This window comes from Tachypleus tridentatus, chromosome 12, assembly GCF_004210375.1.
Source record: "Tachypleus tridentatus isolate NWPU-2018 chromosome 12, ASM421037v1, whole genome shotgun sequence".
Taxonomy (NCBI): domain Eukaryota; kingdom Metazoa; phylum Arthropoda; class Merostomata; order Xiphosura; family Limulidae; genus Tachypleus; species Tachypleus tridentatus.
Window position 1 is genome coordinate 33,852,613 of NC_134836.1, and position 23,116 is coordinate 33,875,728.

At 32.6% G+C, this 23,116-nt stretch overlaps 1 pseudogene; it reads right to left on the bottom strand.

The window, feature by feature from the left end:
• LOC143235611 (galactoside alpha-(1,2)-fucosyltransferase 2-like) overlaps positions 1-23,116 on the bottom strand; it is a 34,915-nt pseudogene that overhangs the window by 9,500 nt on the left and 2,299 nt on the right.

A 23,116-nucleotide genomic window follows, 5' to 3' on the forward strand; every position in this document is an offset into this window, starting at 1 on the left:
CAAACAAACTGTAATTCATTTAGATTGTCACAGTTGAGTGATAATTGGACCATGTGCAACACAAATATAAATACAAGTGATCAATACCAAACTGATCATAACAGTGCTCGTTTTGATTAATTAATAAATTAATTCAAAAGTCATATATATACTTGCATCAAATGAGCCGTCCATCTTATCATAAGCAGAATTATAAGGCATAGTTATCACATGAATGTTGAATTCAAAGTGAATGTAAACTGATTTGACTGCCATTTATTTGTGGAGGAGCAACCGATATTTGACTGTGTATTGTGAAATATGCATGGTCAACTCAGAATTGACCTTTGTCCTGTCTCTAAGTGGCCCGTACTGTGACTGTTCCTCTGATACATTAATTTTATTGTTACTGTAACATAGATTTGTATCCAGTAATTATATTTTCTTCGTCTATGGAAATTGATAACATGACATAATTAAATTGAACTTTTGACTGAAAGTTTTAAAATGCAAGAAATTTACATTATCATCTATAGACAATATTCAATCTTAAATATTAAGTCGTAATAGAGATAATTTGTATGAAAGCTAATTCAGTAATTTATAGTTATTGTCGTTTATTAAGCACATCGCTATTTGTGAAATCCCAATCAAGGGTATTGGACCCAACTTTCTAGCGGTATAGTCTGCAGATGTGCCACTAGAGGGGATAGTAATTTGTAGATTATGAAGCTTATAATACCTGAAGTTTTTGTTGAGCATAATACTTTTTAATTTTATTTATATGATAATATATTGGACTATAATAAAATATGAGTTTTGTATAAGATAATCACAAACTACTGTTTTGCAACTTATGATCTCTCTATAAAGTAAAATAATTGTGTATTTGGAAACTACTAAGTTTAAATATACACAAAGTTTTGAATTACGTAGACACGAACACGTAATGTTTCTTCAATGTCACTAATGAACAAAAGGCAAAAACTTTTTTGACTGTTATTTTGAAACAAACCACACTATATGTGCAACCACGTGACGACCTACTAACAAACACCTGTCTCGATTTCAGTGCTCACGCCATTGTATATGTTTGACTACCTTCTAACCAACAGTGTTTTAATGTTAGACGGTTTACATAAGTTTGTCATAACTTAAAAAAACAATAAAAAGAAATTAAACAAAAAACGTTTCATTGTTGAAAAGATCCCAGGGTACAAGCTGTAATTTGGGATTACAAAATTACCCTATGTTTTAGAGGTGACTGCGGAAGTAGGACCCAGATTGCAGTGGGGATACATCGTCTATCAGTCTTAACCTCCATTTGTCAGTGTCACATAAGAAATAAAAGGTAGTAATAGAAATAGAAATACTGATTAGGAGAGCGATATGTGAGTGTTCTATCCCATAACATCCCACATCTATGTCACCCTTCACTGCCTGAAGACAGGGAAGGTGACTGCTCTCCCAAGTAAAGAAGAAAAAAATTAAATGGAATAAAAATAAGCAAATATGAGTTCCAATGGAAGCTAACTACTCTACTTGTATAACAAATTTATATCTTTACTATAATGAGAATATATTTATTTAATACTACACAAATCCAGATATTTTTACCTTAACTTACAGATATATAGGTTATTTAATTAGTATAATTAATTCTGAAATAAATAATGTTATTAACACTATTTATTCAGCAGAATATAGTTTGAGAATGCTTCAAAATGTAATACAGAAATACATTATTCAGATTTAAAAATTAAAACAATTGATAAGGGTATCAAAGTAAATATTTTTGATTAAAAAAAATTGAATTCCGATTTGTGGTTTAACCTCTTTTAATACTAACGTTATAAGCATCATAACTTCGCAGTTATTCGGATACTGTAAAATTTGTAATAAATTCCAACATTTTATCAGTAATGTTGAAATACTAATACAAAAGTTAATAGTTAATGTGTGTGTGTTTTCTTATAGCAAAGCCACATTGAGCTATCTGCTGAGTCCACCAAGTAGAAATAGTTAATGGATTTAATAATTAATAAAGAAACTTTAAATAAAATTATTAAACTATTCTGCAACAAATATAAGAATTTATTAGATAAGTATAAGAAGCAAAAATTAGAGAAATTTTACTTAAAATTTTTAATTATGTTTATTTATGAATAAGGTCATTTATCAACTTGGCGCTACTTTACACGGATGTACATCTTGTCGCATATAAATACTTGTTTAGAACATAATAATCACATTAGACTTGGTGAATGGGTAATGGTTGGGAGCTATACTAGCTGTTTTAATAGATGGGATGCTTCATGCTGGTATAGTTTGTTTGTTGTGCTGTCAGTTAGTGCCTTTCTACCATATTGGGGGTTGGAATGCTAAATTCAAAAGGTAAATTTTCAGTTTATTTACCCCCATATAGTGGTACCTTATTTTCTTATTTTTATTTCAATTATTTGTTTTCTTCTTTACTTGGGAGAGCAGTCACATTTCCACAACTGTATGCGGGCAGTGAATGATAATATTCATGATGGACACATTCCCACAACTGTATGCGGGCAGTGAATGATAATATTCATGATGGACACATTCCCACAACTGTATGCGGGCAGTGAATGATAATATTCATGATGGTATGTATGGGCAGTGAATGATAATATTCATGATGGACACATTCCCACAACTGTATGCGGGCAGTGAATGATAATATTCATGATGGACACATTCCCACAACTGTATGCGGGCAGTGAATGATAATATTCATGATGGACACATTCCCACAACTGTATGCGGGCAGTGAATGATAATATTCATGATGGAATGTTGTGGGCTTGAGCACCCACATCTCATTCTCCTAATTTCTATTTCTATACCTATTGATACTCTTCTATTTTTTAGGTGAGACTGGAAAATGGAGGCTAAGACTGATAGACGGTATATCCCCACTGCAATGTGGGCCTTATTTCTTCAGTCACCTCCTAAACCCTGGGTACATTTTGTAATCCTACACTATAGTTTGTATCCTGGGATCTCTTTAATTAGTGTAGCGTTTCTTGCTTAATTTATTTTTGTTTCTGTTTGTTTTTAAATTATATCAAACTAATATAATTAATCAGATTATTTGTTGTTTTTAACACAGTCCTTCCTCGTGATTTTGCTTGTTTAACTTCGTCAAAATGTATTCGTCGTCAATAAAATATATGTTATATAATATACCTGTATATATGTATACTTATAAAGTGAAACATTATTTTAACTTATAGGAAAATGTAAATTGTCGTTTTCAGGATGAAAAGTATATAAAGCAACTGTAAAAGTGTACTTGAATATAGAAAAAAAACTATAATCAGTATGTTGAATAAAACTCGTCTGTGTATTTTCCTGTCCATTACCATAAAAACAACAAACTGAAATATATTGTCGAGAACAATTATGCAAATAAGGACAAACTAGTGAAACAATATTATTGTCTTAAGTTTGTATGTTAAATAAACTTCCTTTTCAGGACTTTAATTTATTTACGTATAAAAGGTCAGGAAATGTAAAAGTATGATTAAATATAGAACTAATTAATTAAGGAGGTTATTGAGCATAAATAAATCTAGCCATTGATTACATTTTGAGATATGGATGATGACCTCATTATGATTGTCGTTCCATTTGTGTAACTGGTACATCATCTTCTCTAACCCTCTCCAATTACTCTCCCTTTGCTGGCACTTCGTTGAACTATGACAAAATACTCTCTGGTGATATTAACGTCGCTACATCTCCTTTACTGCATGCTCTCTAGTGACATTTTGTGGACGTCATCACCCCTACTCCTCCCCTATTGCCTGCCCCTTTTGATGATACTTTGTAATACTCTGACATTATCATCACTGGTTACATTATTGTCTCTCTCCCCTACCTCCCCCTGTTTATTGCCTAAGTACAGGAGGGGAAGGGTAACTATTTGTGTATGTATTATTATATATTTCACTTTTTCTCTTCAGTTCTTCATTAAACCTCTCAGTTCGTTCTTACCAACTAAGTTTTCTGCTGTAGATTATTTTTAGTCATCTTAGTAGTTACCTGTAGAATAAACGTGTTAATTATTAGAATGTATCAGTGGTTTTCTAAGATGTAGCCTGCTGTCCCAGAATTATATGGTGGCATCAAGTAAAAGTTTTCTGATTGGTGTGATTTATGTCATGTGCTCATTTTAAGATGGATATTTCAGGTGGAGATAATAGATACGTATTAAATTAGTTTTAATATTAAGTGTAATTCTTTTACAATAAAAAGATGAGGTGAGAATTATGATAATATAATGATAAAGAAGATACTTTTTGTAACTATAAATATTTCCTGTATTAATTGTAGGTTATGAAACCTCTTTCAGCATTGTAACTCTGTGCTTTATGTAGAACTATATAATACAGTATTTTAAATTTTTACTATCACTTAGGCTATTCCTAAAAGACGCCATGTTTTTGTGTGTAACTGTTCTACAGAAATGTGACCGAATAACTAAATTGGCCTTGTTTGAACAGATTGTTTACCTTAAAATTTTACTTTTACTAGTGGATCTCCTAGTGGTTTTAATTTTAGAGGGGAATTTTATCTTTATCTAAAGAGAATCCATATTTGTCTTCCAACAGCATGTAATACCTCTTTATTCGTGATGACAAGAAATTAAAGATAATTTCACTTGGTTATTTCTCACACCTACAGAGATAAGTTTCTTCACAAGTCTTTTATGTGGCACTTTAAAATCCTTTCTAAAAAATCCAGATACACCAAATCTACACCTTTACCCTCATCTATATAAGCAGTAACCTTTTTAAAGAATATTAAACGATTTGTATTGTAAAGTAAGATTTTCCTTAGTGAAACTATGTTCACTATCCAATAAAATTCTAAACTTTGTTAAATGACTTTCCAAAGCATTTTTTAACAGAAGTTACAAATTTTCCCATAACCGATGTAAAACTAATAGGTTTACATTTATTGAGACAATGTTTATTATCTCTCCTGAAAAAAGAACTTACCTTAACTAACTTCCATTCTTCTGGTTGCTGCAAACTATTTAAGAACTGATAAAAAAATAGTAGTAAATGACTCGCATATTCAATGTTAACCCACTTTAAAACCATTATGGAAATGATTTAGGAGTCTTATCATTTCTTTAATCTTCTAAATTTGTTCTTAACCGATTCGAAATTAATTCCGTTATTTTTTCACACTTGTTTACATTTATCCACTTTTCAACCACTAAAAAATAGTAGTAAATGTCCCAGCTATCCAATCTTTAACCTCCCTCAAAACCATTAGGGGAATGTGATTTGATTTAGGAGTCTTGTCATTTCTTTAATCTTCTAATGTTTCTCTTAACCAGTTCAAAATTAATTCAGTAAGTTAGTTCAACCTCGTTTATCAACTATTCAAAACGTGGAATACTGCTTAAATACTCGTAAATAAAAATCGAAGAATAAACAAAAATTAGAAACCCAGCAATCTTATAATTGTCATATACTAGCCTCCCTGTATCACCCTTGAAGGATCTTAACAGTATTCTAATATTTTGTTTACCCTTAATGTGTTTAAAGCAATCCTTAATGTTATTTTTTAAACTTCCAGCCAGTCTTTTATAACACATCCTTTTCTAGGTTCTAATTTCTTGTTTCACAGGTTTTTTATTTTATATAATTTTGTGAATCTCTTGTTATACAAGTCAATTTATATTTCTTACATTTATGATGTTTTTTTATTTTATCTCTTGAACTCTTTCTGAACCAACTTGTTAGTTTTTAATTGCTGCTACCCTTTTCTTTCTCTAAGGAATATGTTTAATTAAACATTGAAAAATTTGTTTAAAAATTTTCCATATCTGCTCAGTATCGCTACATAACGTATCTGAGCAATTAACAACAGATTATTCTTGTTGCGTCCTTTCAAAACATGTTTTTTGAAATTTGTAAACAAAATATTTTTATTCTTTATCTCCATTTGCAGCAAAACATTGAACCTAATAAACCAATTATCATTTGCATCCAGATGTTCTCCAGCTCCAACCCTTTTGATAATTTCTATATTTGAGATTAACAATAAATCTAAAATAGCATTGTTTCTGATAGGTTCCTTGACTATTTGGTAAAGAAACTACTCCTGAAAAGATTCCAAAACATTTATCTTCATGGTTTGACTCTAGCAGTTCCCAAAATATATGCCTAAAATTAGAATTGTCCAGAATTATTACTTCATTAACAACTTAAATCGAAATCGCATTGTAGAGATTCTCAGTAATTACATCAGCACCACTTGATGGTCTCTAAGGAATTTCCACTAAATAGCTTTTCCCTATTTATCCACTGATACAGACCGTAATGGATTTAATCTTTATACTATTATCTTTAATATTTTCAATTTCAACAGGAGATAATTTATCTTTTACATATAAAGTCACTCTTTTCCTATCTTTTTATTATTCCATTCCTATTAAATAGTCAGAAACGTTCTATTTCAAAACAACTTATATATCATCTACAATTTACCATGTTTCAGTTATTCTCATGATATAAAAATCGTCCATTCTTGTGAGAGTATCAAATACATTTCTAAAGGGGTCATAATTTTTTTAAATATCAGATACAATGTTTTTTCATTTATCGATTTCTAAAATTGAATGAAATTCTGCATATCTTAGAACATTTGTAATATTTGATAAGGCACTATCGAAACGTATTTAAACTTGTAAATTTACATGTTTCATCAAGTTAAAGTAAAAATCATCAGAAGATATATGGGGTGGTAAGATCAAAGGCAACAAGTGTATATCATCCCTCATATTCGTCTTATTCTATATCAATTCCTTAGTCTTAAAATTGTTTTTCTCTTGCGATTAATATTTAGATTCTTTTTAAGAACTCAAAATGTAATAATGTTTTAATAATTTCAAGAACACGCAGTATTACCTCGATAACAATACTTTAAGGTCAGTTGAACTGCTAAAAACAACTATGTTTTGCGAATCGTAGAGACTTTAGTCATTAAAACTTTAAATCTTTCGTTATGAGTAGGACAAAGTAGGCATGTCAAGACTTTTTAGAGCTATATTTAAAATGTAATTAAATTACTTTATTACCAGTATATACAATGATTAACAAAACTATTTAGCTTCTTCAAGCTGTCGTGTTTTATTTCCACAGTGATGAGATGATACGCGTAAACATTTTAAAAATATAGCTGTGTAACACAATAACCAAATTTTCAGTATTTTTATCACAAAAGAAAAAAATACCGCTATAATGATATAATATTTCAGATTAATCAATACTGACTAGATAACCTAAAGTAATCCAAATAGTTCAAGTTTAACATAACGTCAATTGAAAATTTAAAATATAAGAGAGAATAAGCACTGTACGTTTGTAATTAATCATATGTAATCGATTAATTGTACTGTTAATTAATTTATTATAAAATACCACTAAATACCCAGTTTTAGTTATGAATTTGTGAATAGTTTGTATACTTTCCTTCTACCATTGGGCTCAGTTATATTCTTGTTTCCTTTAAACGCTAGTTCATCTTTCTCCTGGGAAACATTGAATATTAAAGGAGCAATTTTTGTATTAACATACAGGCTGCGAGTCGAAGAGATCAAATTCAGGAGATTGGGTAGACTACATAGAGGTGTTACGATTTCCGATATAAGTTAAAAATAAAAAGATACACTAATACAGGATTCAACCTGTGAAAATAAACAACAAAAGATTATTGCCAAAAGAGGTCTCTTCTCAAACGGCCACGCGAAGATGCAGTTTTAAAGAGGGTGGCGAGGTTGTTTTATTAGCCTCTGATGATCTAAAGCAAAAATACATCCATTGTCTGAGCTACATATCCTCATATGCTATGCCGGTGATGCATTTGCTTCTACTCATGTTACTCTGACACACATATTATTGGTTCTACTGTCTCATCCTCCGAACATCAGCATAAATATTGAAACCAGCTTGGCAAGTCAGTCATTGAACCGCGGCAGAAACAAAGCGAGGAGTGTCAGGACATACCACAATACTGCTTTTGCAAATATCGGTAGTGTATGTATTGTCACAAAAGAAAAACTTGAAACTTGGCAACATCAAATTTTTTTCAATACTTGTAAATCCTCCTCAAAAAACGATTGACTTGGAATCTCCTCAGCTAGCTATAGCAATAACAGTTTCAGAAGCCTCGTCTGTCACCCTTTAACAAAATGATTTAGCTAACTTATCTTCAACAAGATATTCTCATTGAAATGAAATCCTCTATTTTCTTCCTTCTCCATGAACCTCTTTTTAAAGGGCGTCGTTGACTCTACAAGTTACATGCTGCAGACTGAATCAGTTCCTATAATAATGCAACATTAGAGAAGGTTAATATGCAACTCGACGAGCAGTTCACACATTCTCCAGTCATATGATCTCCACACAAGTTTCTTCTCAACATAAATTAATTTAAACCTACAAATATACCTAAGTCACTTGAGACAGGTAGTGCATTTAAACATCTTATAGTGGTAAGTAAATTTCGGACATGAGGATTTTTTGTCATGAGGATGTAACATACCACCATTTTATGTCACAAAAGTCAGTACAAAAATCATCCTGCAAAGGATTTGGTTTTATAACAGGGGCGCTCAGAAATATCAATTTATCTTAAGCTCCGCTCATGGAATTAAGGTTATGTGCTACTTAAATAGAGTGATGACAATAAATGAGGGTGTGGTAAATATCGTATTACTTGGGGTTGGCCTAAGTTTACATTAGACAGAAAGTACAAAAGGATGGGAGGTTTGGATGATCGGTAATGGTAAGTAATGGTTCCATGAAAGACAAAAGATACCAAGGCTGTAGAGAATTTTTGGATTATGTGGTTATAGCTCACAAGATAACAAACTGATTTATTATAACACTAACGTCAGGTTAAAATTTGCTTAGAAAAATGTTTTTAGTTTTGTTTTAACTTTAACTTTACATTTAAGTTTTAAATTAGAAGGTATCTTTGCATGGTATAGAACATAGGATTCAACGATTCAAGGCGATAATTTTACTAAGGAGGGGAAGTACCCCAAAATAACCCACTTTCATGGCCAGAATAGAATATGATACTGGAAAGTAGCTGAAAGAGAAGGCGAAGTTAAAAAACATAAGTAGTATTTTATACATCTTATGGGACAAAATAAGAAAATTAAAATTGGATTGGATGGATCATCTGGCAAGAGAGAAGGTGTCATGGTCATCATCAGTTATCATAGTCATACACGGATGGTTTCTGGGGGGTGCTGAAACGATGGAACAGCTAGATGAAGATCGAATGGATATTTTATTGGCCATGTACTGAATGCATGAACGGTCTGGAGTTTTTGTCTTTTTTGACGGTCCAGATTTGGGTCTGCTGATAGGATGCTCGCTAGTTATCCAAATAGGACGTCACACTCCCTGTCGTTATACGTATGGTGTTGGACTGGGCCGTGGTAGTTGTTAACTTCGAGATTGGTGGTGTCTGAGTGAATTGATGCTGTTGTTTTTGTCGGCAGACTGACGTGCGTGATCGTCTGTAAGACAAATAAAGTAGTATTAATGGCAGGTGAGACTGTGTGTAGCAGCTTGGATATCCTTGATAGATATGGTTTTAAGTCAGGCTTGCTGGATTTGTAGAAATGTAGTGGCGATAGATGATGGTGGGCGTTCGGCTCAAACGTGCAAGAAGTGAAAGAAATAGCCATTAGCTAGAACGTGGTCATCCACTAGCTTGGCGGTAGTTACTACTTTCATGAACTGTGTGAGGAAGTCTGTAATTGTGGACCGGATACAGTCATATGGAGATTAGATTTGGTGGTTGCTTCAAGAATGCTGAATATCTGTTGGGTAGATGGAGGAGCGGACGCTCCAAAGAAAAACAGAAACAAAATTAGTTTTGCTTTCATGGGTGGAACACCTGACATTTATGTCAGCATTCCAGGATCCATTGAGATAAGTGTGGTCGGTCAGGAAAACTCTGCCTCGATGGAGGATTCTTGTATATCTCGGGTCGATAGACATTAATGGTTTACAATGGTCGATAAAGGTTGTAGTGTGATGTCCGATGAAATCCAGCGGTAATCCACTAAAATTTACGGGAGAAATCGATGAACAACTTGTTGACTGCGGATACATCTTGGCAACAATCACTTCACACGCCTGATTAGTTCGTCTGAAAACATGTCCACATAATAGAATTATTAAAACCTTAAAAACAATTTCTCGTAACTGCAAAACGAATATCACAGTTGAATGTGAAAGCTTAATTACATAAACTCGAAATCAAATTTCAATTACTATTTGCTGACTGTTTAATCTAGGCTTTATTTGAAGACTAGAAGCATCTACCATACCCATAGTCTAGTCTCATTTTCGGTTTTACCAATTACTTTGAACAAACTGGGAGTTGAGACTACATCAAATTTATTTAATGCATTCCAAACAGTGCTTGAACTGTTTTTGCACAGCAAACAGCTGCTCAGCATTTACTTATCGGTTAGGTAATCGACCTTTACTGAAATGAATGTTCTTTACCAAAAAACATGAGCCAAAGCATCAGGACTTCTAAATAGGATTTGATGATCCAACTTCATTTCAATCATGTCAGAGAAATGACCCTTTATGTAATACGGAATCGAACAAGCAGCTTTTTACGCTAAACAAAACGGTATTGATGCAGAATATAAATATAAAAATATTCATATATCACTTAAACTTCTTCAACAAATTAATGACATTGGGCATACAAAGAGTTCTGCTAATAGAATAATATTACAGAAATGAATTTACAAAAGTATTTGATTCTATGGTATTGGAAAGTAATGACGAAATGTCTAGTAATAAATACGTGCTCTCATCATTCTTAAATGGACTGAACCCAAATACTTAATCATTGAAAGGATGTTGTATCACAGTTGTATAATCATTGTTCTAATAAACTTCCAACCCCTTCAACATTAGTTGAAAGAAAAGTTTCGTTTGTTTTGTTTTGTTTTGAGTTTTCTGCAAAGCTACACGAGGGCTATCTGCGCTAGTCGTCTCTAATTTAGCAGTATGAGACTAAAGAGAAGACAGCTAGTCATTACCACCCAACGCCAACTCTTGAGTTACTTTTTTATCAATGAATAGTGGGGTTGAACATCACATTATAACACCCCCACGGTTGAAAGGGCGAGCATGTTTGGTGCGACAGGGAAAGTAAAGTAAATATGTCCATATTTCATCAGCTAAACAGATAGCATTCAAAGAGGCAGTTTATTTCGCATATAAAAAATAAATGTAAGGTATTCTCAGAGACTGCTTAATCTCATAGGTTTTTACTAACAGTTGCACCAAGTGTATCCAAAATCAAGTGTAATTTTAGTGAACTGAAACTAGTAAAAACAGTACTCTGGAAACGCCACGATCAGTAAAAAGGGGGGTGAACTCACGGTTTTACTCAGTGAATGTGATTTAACTGACAAAATATCCATGAGAAATGTAACCAGTATGTAATTCTTGATGACGAGAAATCCACTTGAAATAAAAATGCATCTCAGAATGGCTGCTATGGGTATTAACACTTTTACTGATTAAGAGAGAATTTGCTTCTTTGTTTTCAATTTCGCGCAAAGCTACAATAGGGAACAATAAGCTATCTACGCTAGCCGTTCCTAATTTAGCAATGTAAGACTAGAGGGAAAGCCGCTAGTCATCACCACCCACCGCCAACTCTTGGACTACTCTTTTACCAACGAATAGTGGGATTGACCGTCACAGTATAACGCCCCTACGGATGAAATGGCGAGCATGTTTGGTGCGACGGGGATTCGAACCCGCGACCCTCGGACTAGGTGTCGAATGCCTTAACCACCTGGCCTGAGACTTTCCTAGGTCATCTTCAGGTTAAAAATGACCTAGGAAAGTCGAAACGTTGTTCTCTCCTTATCAATAAAAGTGTTAATACCCATTACAGCCGTTCTGAGATACATTTTAATCAGTATGTATCCTTTCTGAAGCTAAGGAGAATTAAGATTAATTGTTCACAGAACACACTTAAACAGAATGAATATTACAACCAACTTGCATTGTGAGTAACTCTCATGAAAGTTCTTTATGAAAATGAAACTAACTGGTAAAATAGTTTTGTCTTAAACGATTCTAAGATTACGTAGCTTTAGAAAAAATGTAACATTTAATTTAGATTTGTTTTCTGTTATTTATAATAAACATTCGTTATTTAACGTGCGTATATGCACTTTGCCTCTGAATAGTTCACATGTAAAATGATTTTCATTTAATTATTTTATAGTCTTCACAATTTATCTGTATAATCTGTAGAACCTACTAAATAAATATAAAGTGATTTTGTAAGAAAATGTTTATATTTTATTTTCAATTTTCTCAATTATATCATTAATTCTATCTTATCATCAACATAGAGTGAAATGAAATGATTCAATTTAAGAAACGAAAATATGTACATAAATTTTAAATGTTCTTATAATATTTTGTATTTTTTTCTTTTCTCATAAGCGTAATTTCACATCTTCATATTTTCACTTATAGTTTATTTTTAATGTTCTTTTCCAATGTTTTGTCTTTTATTCTTGATGCAGGTATGCTAACTTGTTTCTGCCAACGTGAACATATAATGTTGCGTTTAGTTATAACTTGGCAAAGGTCGTCCGCAAAATTCTTTCACAAACGCTTGCACAACGTGAATGACGCCATCTTGCTTAGACAATTCTGCAAGTCAAACTACATCAAGTTGAATGTTTGCATTAAAAAAAATTAAACACAAGTAACACATAACTAATTAATATATAAACACAATATAAGTATTTATCAAACTAATACGTATAAGACGAGAAACACTGGCCAAACACTAGGTACACTCTAAGAGAGTTTCTGCATATAACAAATACACTACAATATCTTTATTTATCAAATTTATTTATTTGTATTAAATAACACATTTTTATTTTCTTAGTTAGCATACATTTATTACACATAATTTTCAAAATTCTGTTAGTCATTAAATAAGTTTCAGTCAACTAAGAATAATTTTTCAGATGAAAGATCGATTCACTTTTACTTAAATCTGTGATATGTGTAAAATTTCATTATGTACTAATTATTGTATCAAATATAATGTTTTGAAACATAACTTTAAATAATGAAGCCATGTGTTCCCAGGAAACACTACATAGAATGAATCATTCATACACATCACAAAGGTCTAATTATTATTTGACAAAATGTATTCCAGCAGCCACGTCCTTTTCAAATTATACTTATTGATATATTTTTCTGATTTTTACAAGTATCTGCTAAATACCACCACACGGCAAACGGAAATTTTATCATGAAAATGGTATGTGAGAAAGAGAGTTAAAATACATTACATCGTCTATTACGATTCAATATATTTTTAATCACAAAATACACAGACTAATAAACATTATCGACACGCCGTATAAAAATATTCATATCGCCACCCACCGACAACTATTGAGCTACTCTTTTACCAACGAATAGTGGGATTGTTAGTAACATTATAACGTCCCCACGGATGCAAAAGCGAGCATATTTGGTGTGACGAACATTCGAACCCCCGACCCTGAGTGCAGCGCCCTAACAATCTGACCTATTACTGGCAGAAAAGAAAAATGTAATCCTGAATTTCATTAATATGTAAAAATCATATGTATGGGTTGTAAGTCGTGTGGCTTAAATAACATTTTCAAATATTCGTCAAATAAATACTTATTTTCTAATTTCAAGACAGATCAGGAAACCAAAATTCATGAGGTAAATTACTGTTATAATTCAGTTGAAGAATTCTGTCAATTCTTGTTTTAGAAATAACGCACGAATTATAAACTTACACTATATAATATAAAAAAATTTAGACGGAAATTTTATCCTGTATCATCTTATTTGTCTAGGAATGAAACACGAAATTATTATAAATGGCGGAAAAATGTGCTTATGGCTCTCAAAATTCTCAGAATTAGAATAATTGACAATTAACATTTTATACATATGTCTTTATCATTGTTTCCAAAAACTTTTCCATTAAAATAAATTTAAAAAATTATATTCTCTTTATCTTTTCAATATAACTTCAAGTCCGAAATATAGAGAACTTATACTGGATGCCAGTGTTTTTATTATCCTGACACCATGTTAGTATACATAATACAAATGTTCCTGGATTGTCACTTTTAGCAATAAGTAGAAGAGTACATCTTTGACTTTCCAAAGTAGATTCACAAATAAGAAGGAAAAAACACATCAATATTTATTTGTATCAATTTTTGTTGTTCTCTTGAAAATTATGTTGAAATTTGCATTTATCGTTCTTTATTTTTATCTTTAGATACTGTCGATCAAATGTAGGTGGTGTTGTCTTCAATCCAGGGAAGAATTACTCACAACCTATGATGTTCGTTCATTAATGTACGCGACTATTGTTACTGTATATATGACTGGATTCAGATGGAGGTTTATATCACTACGGTCGTTAACTCTCATACCTAATCATTAATACTTTACTACCAAAAAGTACAGCAAACTAAATATTCAATGGTTAGATTATGAACAAAAGCCCAATGAAGTAAATATACCACATGTCCATTACTGTGGAGAGAAACAAATCCTGAAATATAGAGTTGAATGCTTCTGCGTGGAATAAAATATGATATACGAGTTTTGCAGGTACAACTAACATGGCTGTTATAAATATTATGACACTGACACAAAGAATGTAGTTCTAAATGGACCCATATGGTTTATTTGAAATCGTATGTTTGATAAATAGAAACTATCGAAAACTTTAGGATACGAGGTCATAATAATATTGGGCATAATGTTCAAGAGAATGAATTCTCATTATACAGTTTTAATGTATTTCTTTAGGGACCAGACAGTACTTTCATGCCTTGATCTACCAGGTGACTTTTATGGAGGGAGATGCAACGTGACAAGAGCTTTATGAAATATTTAGTGCAACGGAAAACAATTTTAAGATCAAGGAATTGATATAGGATATTACGAATACTCGGGACGATATACACTCGTTGCCTTTGATTTTATACCCCATCTATTTTCCTAAGGTTATTACTTTAACTTGGTGAAATATGGAAATATGCAAATTGAAATACGTTTTGGTAATGCCTTACCCAATACTATAAATGTTCTAAGATATGCAGAATTTCATTCAATTTTAGAAGTCTGTAAGCCTAGAAACATTGTATCCGATATCTAAAAGCTATGAATCCATTAGAAATATATTTCAAACTCTCATAACATTTATATGCATAAAAAAGTTTGAGGGCATACACTCACTAGTGATTACCAACCTAACCATGGAGAAAAATAGTTATAATCGTCAACCTGGATCCGAGTTCATAAAGCCAGTAGTCACTACATGGTTTATGTTTACTTTCGATGAAATCAAAAAGTAAAATATGTTAACCTATCAGGATAACCTCCATATAATCTAAAAATAAAAATCTTCGTGAAGAAGAACTGTGAAAGGTGAACTTACAACCAAGCCGTACTGCAGTTCTCAGAGTATGGACAATATTGTATATACTATGTTTATTAACGTGGTCGACGCGTCGAAACAGAAACCCCTGTCTAAATTTGGATCCCACAGATATAATAATGATATATTTGTTCATGATTTTCTTGTGAAACGTTGTCAAGTGAATACGTCCTCGATAACTGGTTTTTAAACATTAGTGTTAACAATAGACAACTGGTATTTGGTACTGAATACTTATTGTCAGACCATAATTATCAATACAGTGGTTAAGACCAATGTAGGAGTTGAGTGTTTCCAGCTGTTACATATGTTGAGTGCAATGTGTGTTTGATTTGGGAACTTGAGACTGCCATATACTTTTAAGATAACTAGTGATGAACATATGCAATTTATATGTAGCGTTTGTAGGTTGGAGGAGAAGTTAGAGGCCATCCTAATAAAGTTGAGGCAATAGATAAAGAGAAATGACAGCAGGATTTTAGAAGTTTACGTTTTGCATGCAAGGAATAATTCAACTAACAGTAATTTTCAGGAAGGCAAAACGAACAGAATCAGAGTAAAACGTAATGAAGTCAGTTACAATGTGCCTATTATGTTGACTCTGAGGATGAGGAACTATTGAATGGAAGAAAAATCAAATGAAGGTATAGTTATAGGTGATTCTTTGAATAGACATATGTGTGCAATAACCAGTGTGTTAAGGAAGGAGAAGAGAGTAAGATTATGCTACCCAGTGACACACATGGAGGATATAAGTGACAGATTAGACAATGTAATTAAGATGACTTGCAGAGATGCAGTTAGTTATAGAATCATTTACTGAAAAAGGCCATAAGTTAGTTTTATCATAGATACTGCCAAAAATTAATTGTAGTGATGAAGTTATAAATATGTCACTAGGGTTAAGTGATAGATTTAAGGATAAGCAGATATTCTAGTTGACTTGTGGGATCAGTTCAGTGGTTACAGGGAGATTTATTGTAATGGATGATTTACATAGGGTAGGGGTGGCTTGCTTGCTAGGATTATTAACTCATCTGTAAGAGAACATTTAAACTAAGTCTAAACAATATTAAGGATCAGGAAAACTAAATGCAAAACGAATAAGAGGCAAAGAAATGTTTTAGATACGTAATAAGCATAGAATGAGTAATAAGGATAAGTTTAATTGTTACTGTTGTAATACTAGAAGCAAAAGAAATGAAAAAGATAACTTAGACCACTGGCAGAAATGAACGATTTTTTATATTGAAACATAAGTAACCATAGATGATTTTGATATAGAAGTTGTTTTGAAGTAGAGGGTTTTTGGCTATTTAATAGGGATGGAATATTAAAGATGTAGGAAAAGAGTGACTGTGTATGCAAAATGGAGGATACATCCTGTTGTAATTAAAAATATCAAAGATAATAATATAAAGATTAAATTCATTACGGTCTGTATCAGTGGATAAAAAGGGAAAAGCTATTTAGTGGAAATTCCTTAGAGACCATCAAGTGGTGCTGATGTAATTAGTGAGAATCTCTACAATGCGATTAAGATTTAAGTTGTTAATGAAGTAATAATTTTGGACAATTCTAATTTTAGGCATATATTTTGGGAACTGCTAGAGTCAAACCATGAAGATAAATGTTTTGGAATCTTTTCAGGATTACTTTATTTACTAAATAGTCAAGGCACCTATCAGAAACAATGCTATTTTAGATTTATTGTTAATCTCAAATATAGAAATTGTCAAGAATGTTGGGGCCCGGCATGGCCAAGCGTGTTAAGGCGTGCGACTCCTACTCCGAGGGTCGCGGGTTTGCATCCCAGTCGCGCCAAACATGCTTGCCCTATTCGTTGGTAAAAGAGTAGCCCAAGAGTTGGCGGTGGGTGGTGATGACTAGCTGCCTTCCCTCTAGTCTTACATTACTAAATTAGAGACGGCTGGCATAGATAGCCCTCGAGTAGCTTTGTGCGAAATTTCAAAAAAACAAACAAATAAACACCAAGAGTGTTGGAGCTGGAGAACATCTGGATGCAAATGATAATTGGTTTATTATGTTCAATGTTTTCCTGCAAATAGAGATAAAGAATAAAAATATTTTGGTTACAAATTTAAAAAAACATGTTTTGAAAGGGCGCAACAAGAATAATCTGTTGTTAATTGCTCAGATACGTTATGTAGCGATACTGAGCAGATGTGGAAAATTTTTAAACATAATTTTTTTAATCTTCATGTTAATTATATTCCTTAGAGAAAGAAAGGGGTAGCTGGAGGTAAAAAAGAACAAATTGGCTCAGTAAGAGTTTAAGAGATAAAATCAAAGAAAAGCATCATAAATTGACATTATGACAAGATTATAGAAGATAAAAAAAATTGTGAAACAAGAAATTAGAACATCGGAAAGGATGCATGATAAAAGACTGGCTGGAAATTTAAAAAATTAACAGTAAAGATTTCTTTAAGTACATAAAGGGTAAACAAAATGTTAGAATGCTGTTAGGATCCTTTAAGGGTATTATAGATAGCTTAGTATATCATGATTATGAGATGGCTGGGTTACTAAATTTTGTTTTTCTTCGATTTTTATTTACAAATATTTAAGCAGTATTCCACGTTTTGAACAGTTGATAAATGTAAACAAGTTTGAACTAACTTACTGAATTAATCTTGAACTGGTTAAGAAAAACATTAGAAGATTAAAGAAATGACAAGACTCCTGAATCAGGTCACATTCCCCTAATGGTTTTGAGGGAGGTTAAACATTGAATAGGTGGGACATTTACTACTATTTTTTTATAAGTTCTTAAATAGTTGCAAAAACCAGAGGACTGGAAGTTAGCTAAGGTATATTCTCTTTTCCAGAGAGGTAATACAAATTGTCTTAGTGAATGTAGACCCATTAGTTTTATATCAGTTGTGGGAAAAGATTTTTAATTCTATAAAAAGAGAAAATATACGGGAGATGAGTTTTAATTATGGAAAATGAAAAATATTACATGTGTGTGTTAATAATTTTATTGTAAGTATAATTTGAATGGGAATGGCCTTATCAATATCATGAAAGAAAAGGTTTAATGATTGATCAATCTCTAAAGCCCTCTAAGTAGTGAGATGTTGCAAGTGATAGGGCAAATAAAAATTTAAATTGTAGCTACAGAAATATTGAATATAAGTCTAAAGAGGTTATGACTTCATTGAACTTGTCACAAGTTCGGTAAGATTTAGAATAATGTGTTCAGTCTTGGGCTCCTTACCTTAAAAAAGGCATTAAATTGTTGGAAAGGGTTTTCACAGAAGGGTTTATAGTGCAGTATCAGAGATGGAGGGGTTGTCATACGAGGAGGTATTAAATCTTCTGAAATTGTTTTCTCTTGCTAAAAGAAGAGTTATGGTAGATCTGATTGAAATATGGTACACAAGTTTTGACAGAGTAGGAGTCCTATTCAGCTCATACAGTTTCAGTTATCCAAGAGGGTGGTTGGCCTTTGAAATGGGTTACCTTCAGATACTCTAGAAGTAAAAAATGTGCGTTTAACAAAAATTCTTTATAAGTATATGAATGACAACGGCTGGCTATAATTCTTAAAATCATTTTAATTTAGTTTAGAGGATGGGACAGCTGAGATGGACAAATAGGTTACATGCTGTTCCAAAAGTTATTTTAGTAGACACGTCATGTTGTGTATGACACCACCTCTCCATCTAATTCCTACATACATCTGACTGCATATTGCTCAAGAGCTGGAATTATTAGTTATGTCTATTATCTTTTGTTTTTCATAACTATTACATGAAGTTAGAAGTTGCATGGGAAAACTAAAAATATAATAACAGTTAGGTCATACAAAAATATTTTTAATAGACAACTGTGAACTGGAATTTATAATTTTTGTTATGATTTCAGTACAAAGTTTTTGTATGCAATGTTCTATATAACCTACATTTTCAGGATAATGACAAGAGTTACATATTATAAGAAATATTTTTCTTATAATCTATTCAGACTTTGTTGTTTTTTGTCTGTTTATATTGTTTTCAACAGTGATTTATCTTTAAAGCGCTGCCAACCACGTAAGGTCTGTTGCTAAAGACAGTTACATTATTTAATTATTCTGGTTGTAGTCTCAGTAAAACTTTATACAGAACTTAAATCTCTTCTCGATTGATTCATCTATAGCTATTCTGCGTATAATTCTGCGGGTATGATTCCGTTTATTAACCAATAAAATTTTGTAATGTACATATAACACAGTAAAGAATACAATTTAAGTTTATTTTCCGTCCGTTGTTTCTCAGTATTAATCTTTAAGTCGTAGCAAATATGCATATGTACATAGATATAATGTTTAATGATGTTGGAAGAATCAGATGGCGAATCAACGATGGTCGATGAACTTTTTTTGTACCTTTTTAATTGTCTTTCCGTTTGGATTGAAGTAAGATAATATTTTGTTCTTTTTTATTATCAGGTCGTTTACTTCTCCGATGTTTCTTTCTTTTACACTGATTCTATCCACTTCTAAAATTTCATCGCCTGCATCAAGAAACCCAGCGAGCAAAATCAATGTTTCACAGTCTCTCATCCGGGTTACAAATATTCCTGAAACCAACAAAACAATATACATATATCAATAGTGAAATATCTCTAGTGAATTTGCATTGTTATTGCGTTTTACCTACCCAACTAAAATTCATCCACTAATATCTAACTTGATTTGTTCGACTGTGTTAGTGAGGTTAGGCACAAATAAGAAATAGCTTAAAATATTATCCATAGAGAAAAACAAAATACATGAAAAATTAAATTGCGTTTTTTCTACAGTTAAGGATTTCCTAAACTAACAGTTAAATGTTTTTAATAAATTAATCATTTATCAATTATACTGAATGTTATTCAACTATTTCTTGGCAGAAAAACAAGTAATAACGCATTGTGGCTTAACGCAACATCACGTAAATTAAAACTTGCGGAACAGCGAATTACAATTATGTAGGTGTAAATATCCCACTTCTTTTTATGAATTTTGTTATATAACTGTTAGTATTAAAACGTGCCCTGGAGAAAATGTGTCATTATTAACCATGTTCAATTTCGAATCCTTATTTCCTAACATATCCCTCATATCCCTCATTTTCTCAGGCTTTTGACTACTGAAGAGAGACAATACACAAGGTCATATCGAATAATTTTATGTTTTTTCCTGTTGAAAGTGTTGAGTGGACAGGGCTTGGCCTTAGAGTTAGCAGAAAAGGAAAGTGGATCGAGTGTATTTTAGTTCACGTCTCACTACCATAAGATGTTTCAATCTTTGAGGCTGTGGGTATGCTTCAAGAGTGAAAGTCAAATCAGTTATTCGGTCAGAAAATAACGTTTTGAGGGTTGGATTGTTTATTTGAATTAAAGCACAGATACACAATGGGTTAACTGTGCTCTGCCCACCACGAATATCAAAACCCTATTTGTAGCGGTGTGAGCCCGTATACATACCGCTGTGCCACTCGTGAGTGCAACAGTTGTTGGTAGGTGTTATTCTGTAACTAACTCCTATCTTCTTTATGCTGAAGCATAAATTAACCTATCTTACGACAGTTCGGTGTAAATCTATGCGTGTGCGTGTTTAATCTTAACAAGGGGCTCTCTGTGCTGTGTGCAGGCCCGGCATAGCCAAGCTTGTTAAGGCCTGCGACTCGTAACCTGAGGGTCGCGCGTTCGCATCCTCGTCGTGCCAAACATGCTCGTCCTTTCAGCCGTGGGGGCGTTATAATGTGATGGTCAATCCCACTATTCGTTGGTAAAAGAGTAGCCCAAGAGCTGGCGGTGGGTGGTGATGACTAGCTGCCTTCCCTCTAGTCTTACACTACTAAATTAGGGACGGCTAGCACAGATAACCCTCGAGTAACCTTACGCGAAATTCAAAAAACACACAAACTCTGTGCTGTGCCCACCATAGCTATTGTACAAACTTTATTTTGGGAATTTTCTTTATTTAGCTGAAAAGGTAGGACTAATAAAGGGAAATTTAAAAACGTTAAGATAAAATCGTTTCAGTTACGATGTCAAACATCTATCATTTGAAACCCAATTAATTATACAGGTGATTCTTACCTTCCTCTAAAATAAAAATTTACTGATTGTTAAAATATTACATAGTGTCTAAACTAGCTTCGCCTTGATATTTAGTAACGAATTTGCTAGACCACATAATTTATCTCAAAATACAATAACAGCAACTTCGGCACGAAATAAATTCTGACTTTTAATAACTACATCGTTTGAACCTTAAACATGGGACCATCACAAGTTAAAATTGTTGTGATTCTATTTTGAAATTAACGATTACTTTATTTTCTTTAGGATTATGTCATGGTAATTGCCAGGATATTGTTGTTTTCCCTATAATGAATTAACCTGAAAATAACAAATAATCCTTTCATCTTTGGTTAGATTTGCACCGATGAAATATATTTAAAAAATTGATGCTTACTGAAGGGTCCTCTAATGTGTTTTGTTTCAAGGGTGAAAACAAAATGAAGAGTAACAAATATTTTTATTTCTTGTTTTCAAGTTCATGCGTCATACTATGTTGCATGTTACAGAGTGCATAATTATTCTCATGATTCATGCAGTGTAAGACGTACACGTTTACTACTATTGTCACGGCAATACAAATTGCAATGTTAAGTATCACTTATATGACATCATTGTTTGTTTGTTGTTGATTTTTATTAATTTCGTGCAAAGCTACTCGAGGGCTATCTGCACTAGCCGTCTCTAATTTAGCAGTGTAAGACTAGAGAAAAGGCAACTAGTCATCACCACTTACCGCCAACTCTTGGGCTACTCTTTTACCAACGAATAATGGAATTTACCGTCACATTATAACGCCCCTACGGCTGAAAGGGCGAGCATGTTTGGTGCCACGGGGATTCAAACCCGTGACCCTCAGATTACGATTCGAACGCCTTAACCCGCCTGGCCATCCGGACAAAAACTGAACCAACCAACTACACGTGTATTTAGAAAGAGGTAGAAATTTTTTGTTAGAATCCTCAGACGTAGGGTGACTGAAATGTGGTTTAATACGTCATGTGAAGAAATAAGTTAATGTACAGATTGACATTTTTCTTTTATATTAACATGGATGAAGAAGTTAAAATATTCAATTACTGTTATGTCAAGTGGATGATAGTAACAAACATTTAAAACACGACTTCGTTGTTAAAAGAAGTTACACTGACATGTATAATATGCAAACTCCATACAATTTAAACATTGCTATGAAATGAATATTAAATTAATATTTATAGATCATCCACAAGTGATGTCAAAACTACTGTAATTTTTCACATCCGAAAAAAAAAAAAACATGCATTTTTGAAACAGATCTTTACTGAAGTTAAACTTTAACATTAATTTATTCTAATATCTTCTACTAGGACCCGCCAGCAGTGGATAATATTCAGTGTGTATGGTTGCGCATTTTCATGTCTAAAATTCGACCCACAATGCAGATGAATACAGTCCGTAATTTCCGTTTTGCCCCGCGTAATACGAATGACAGTCA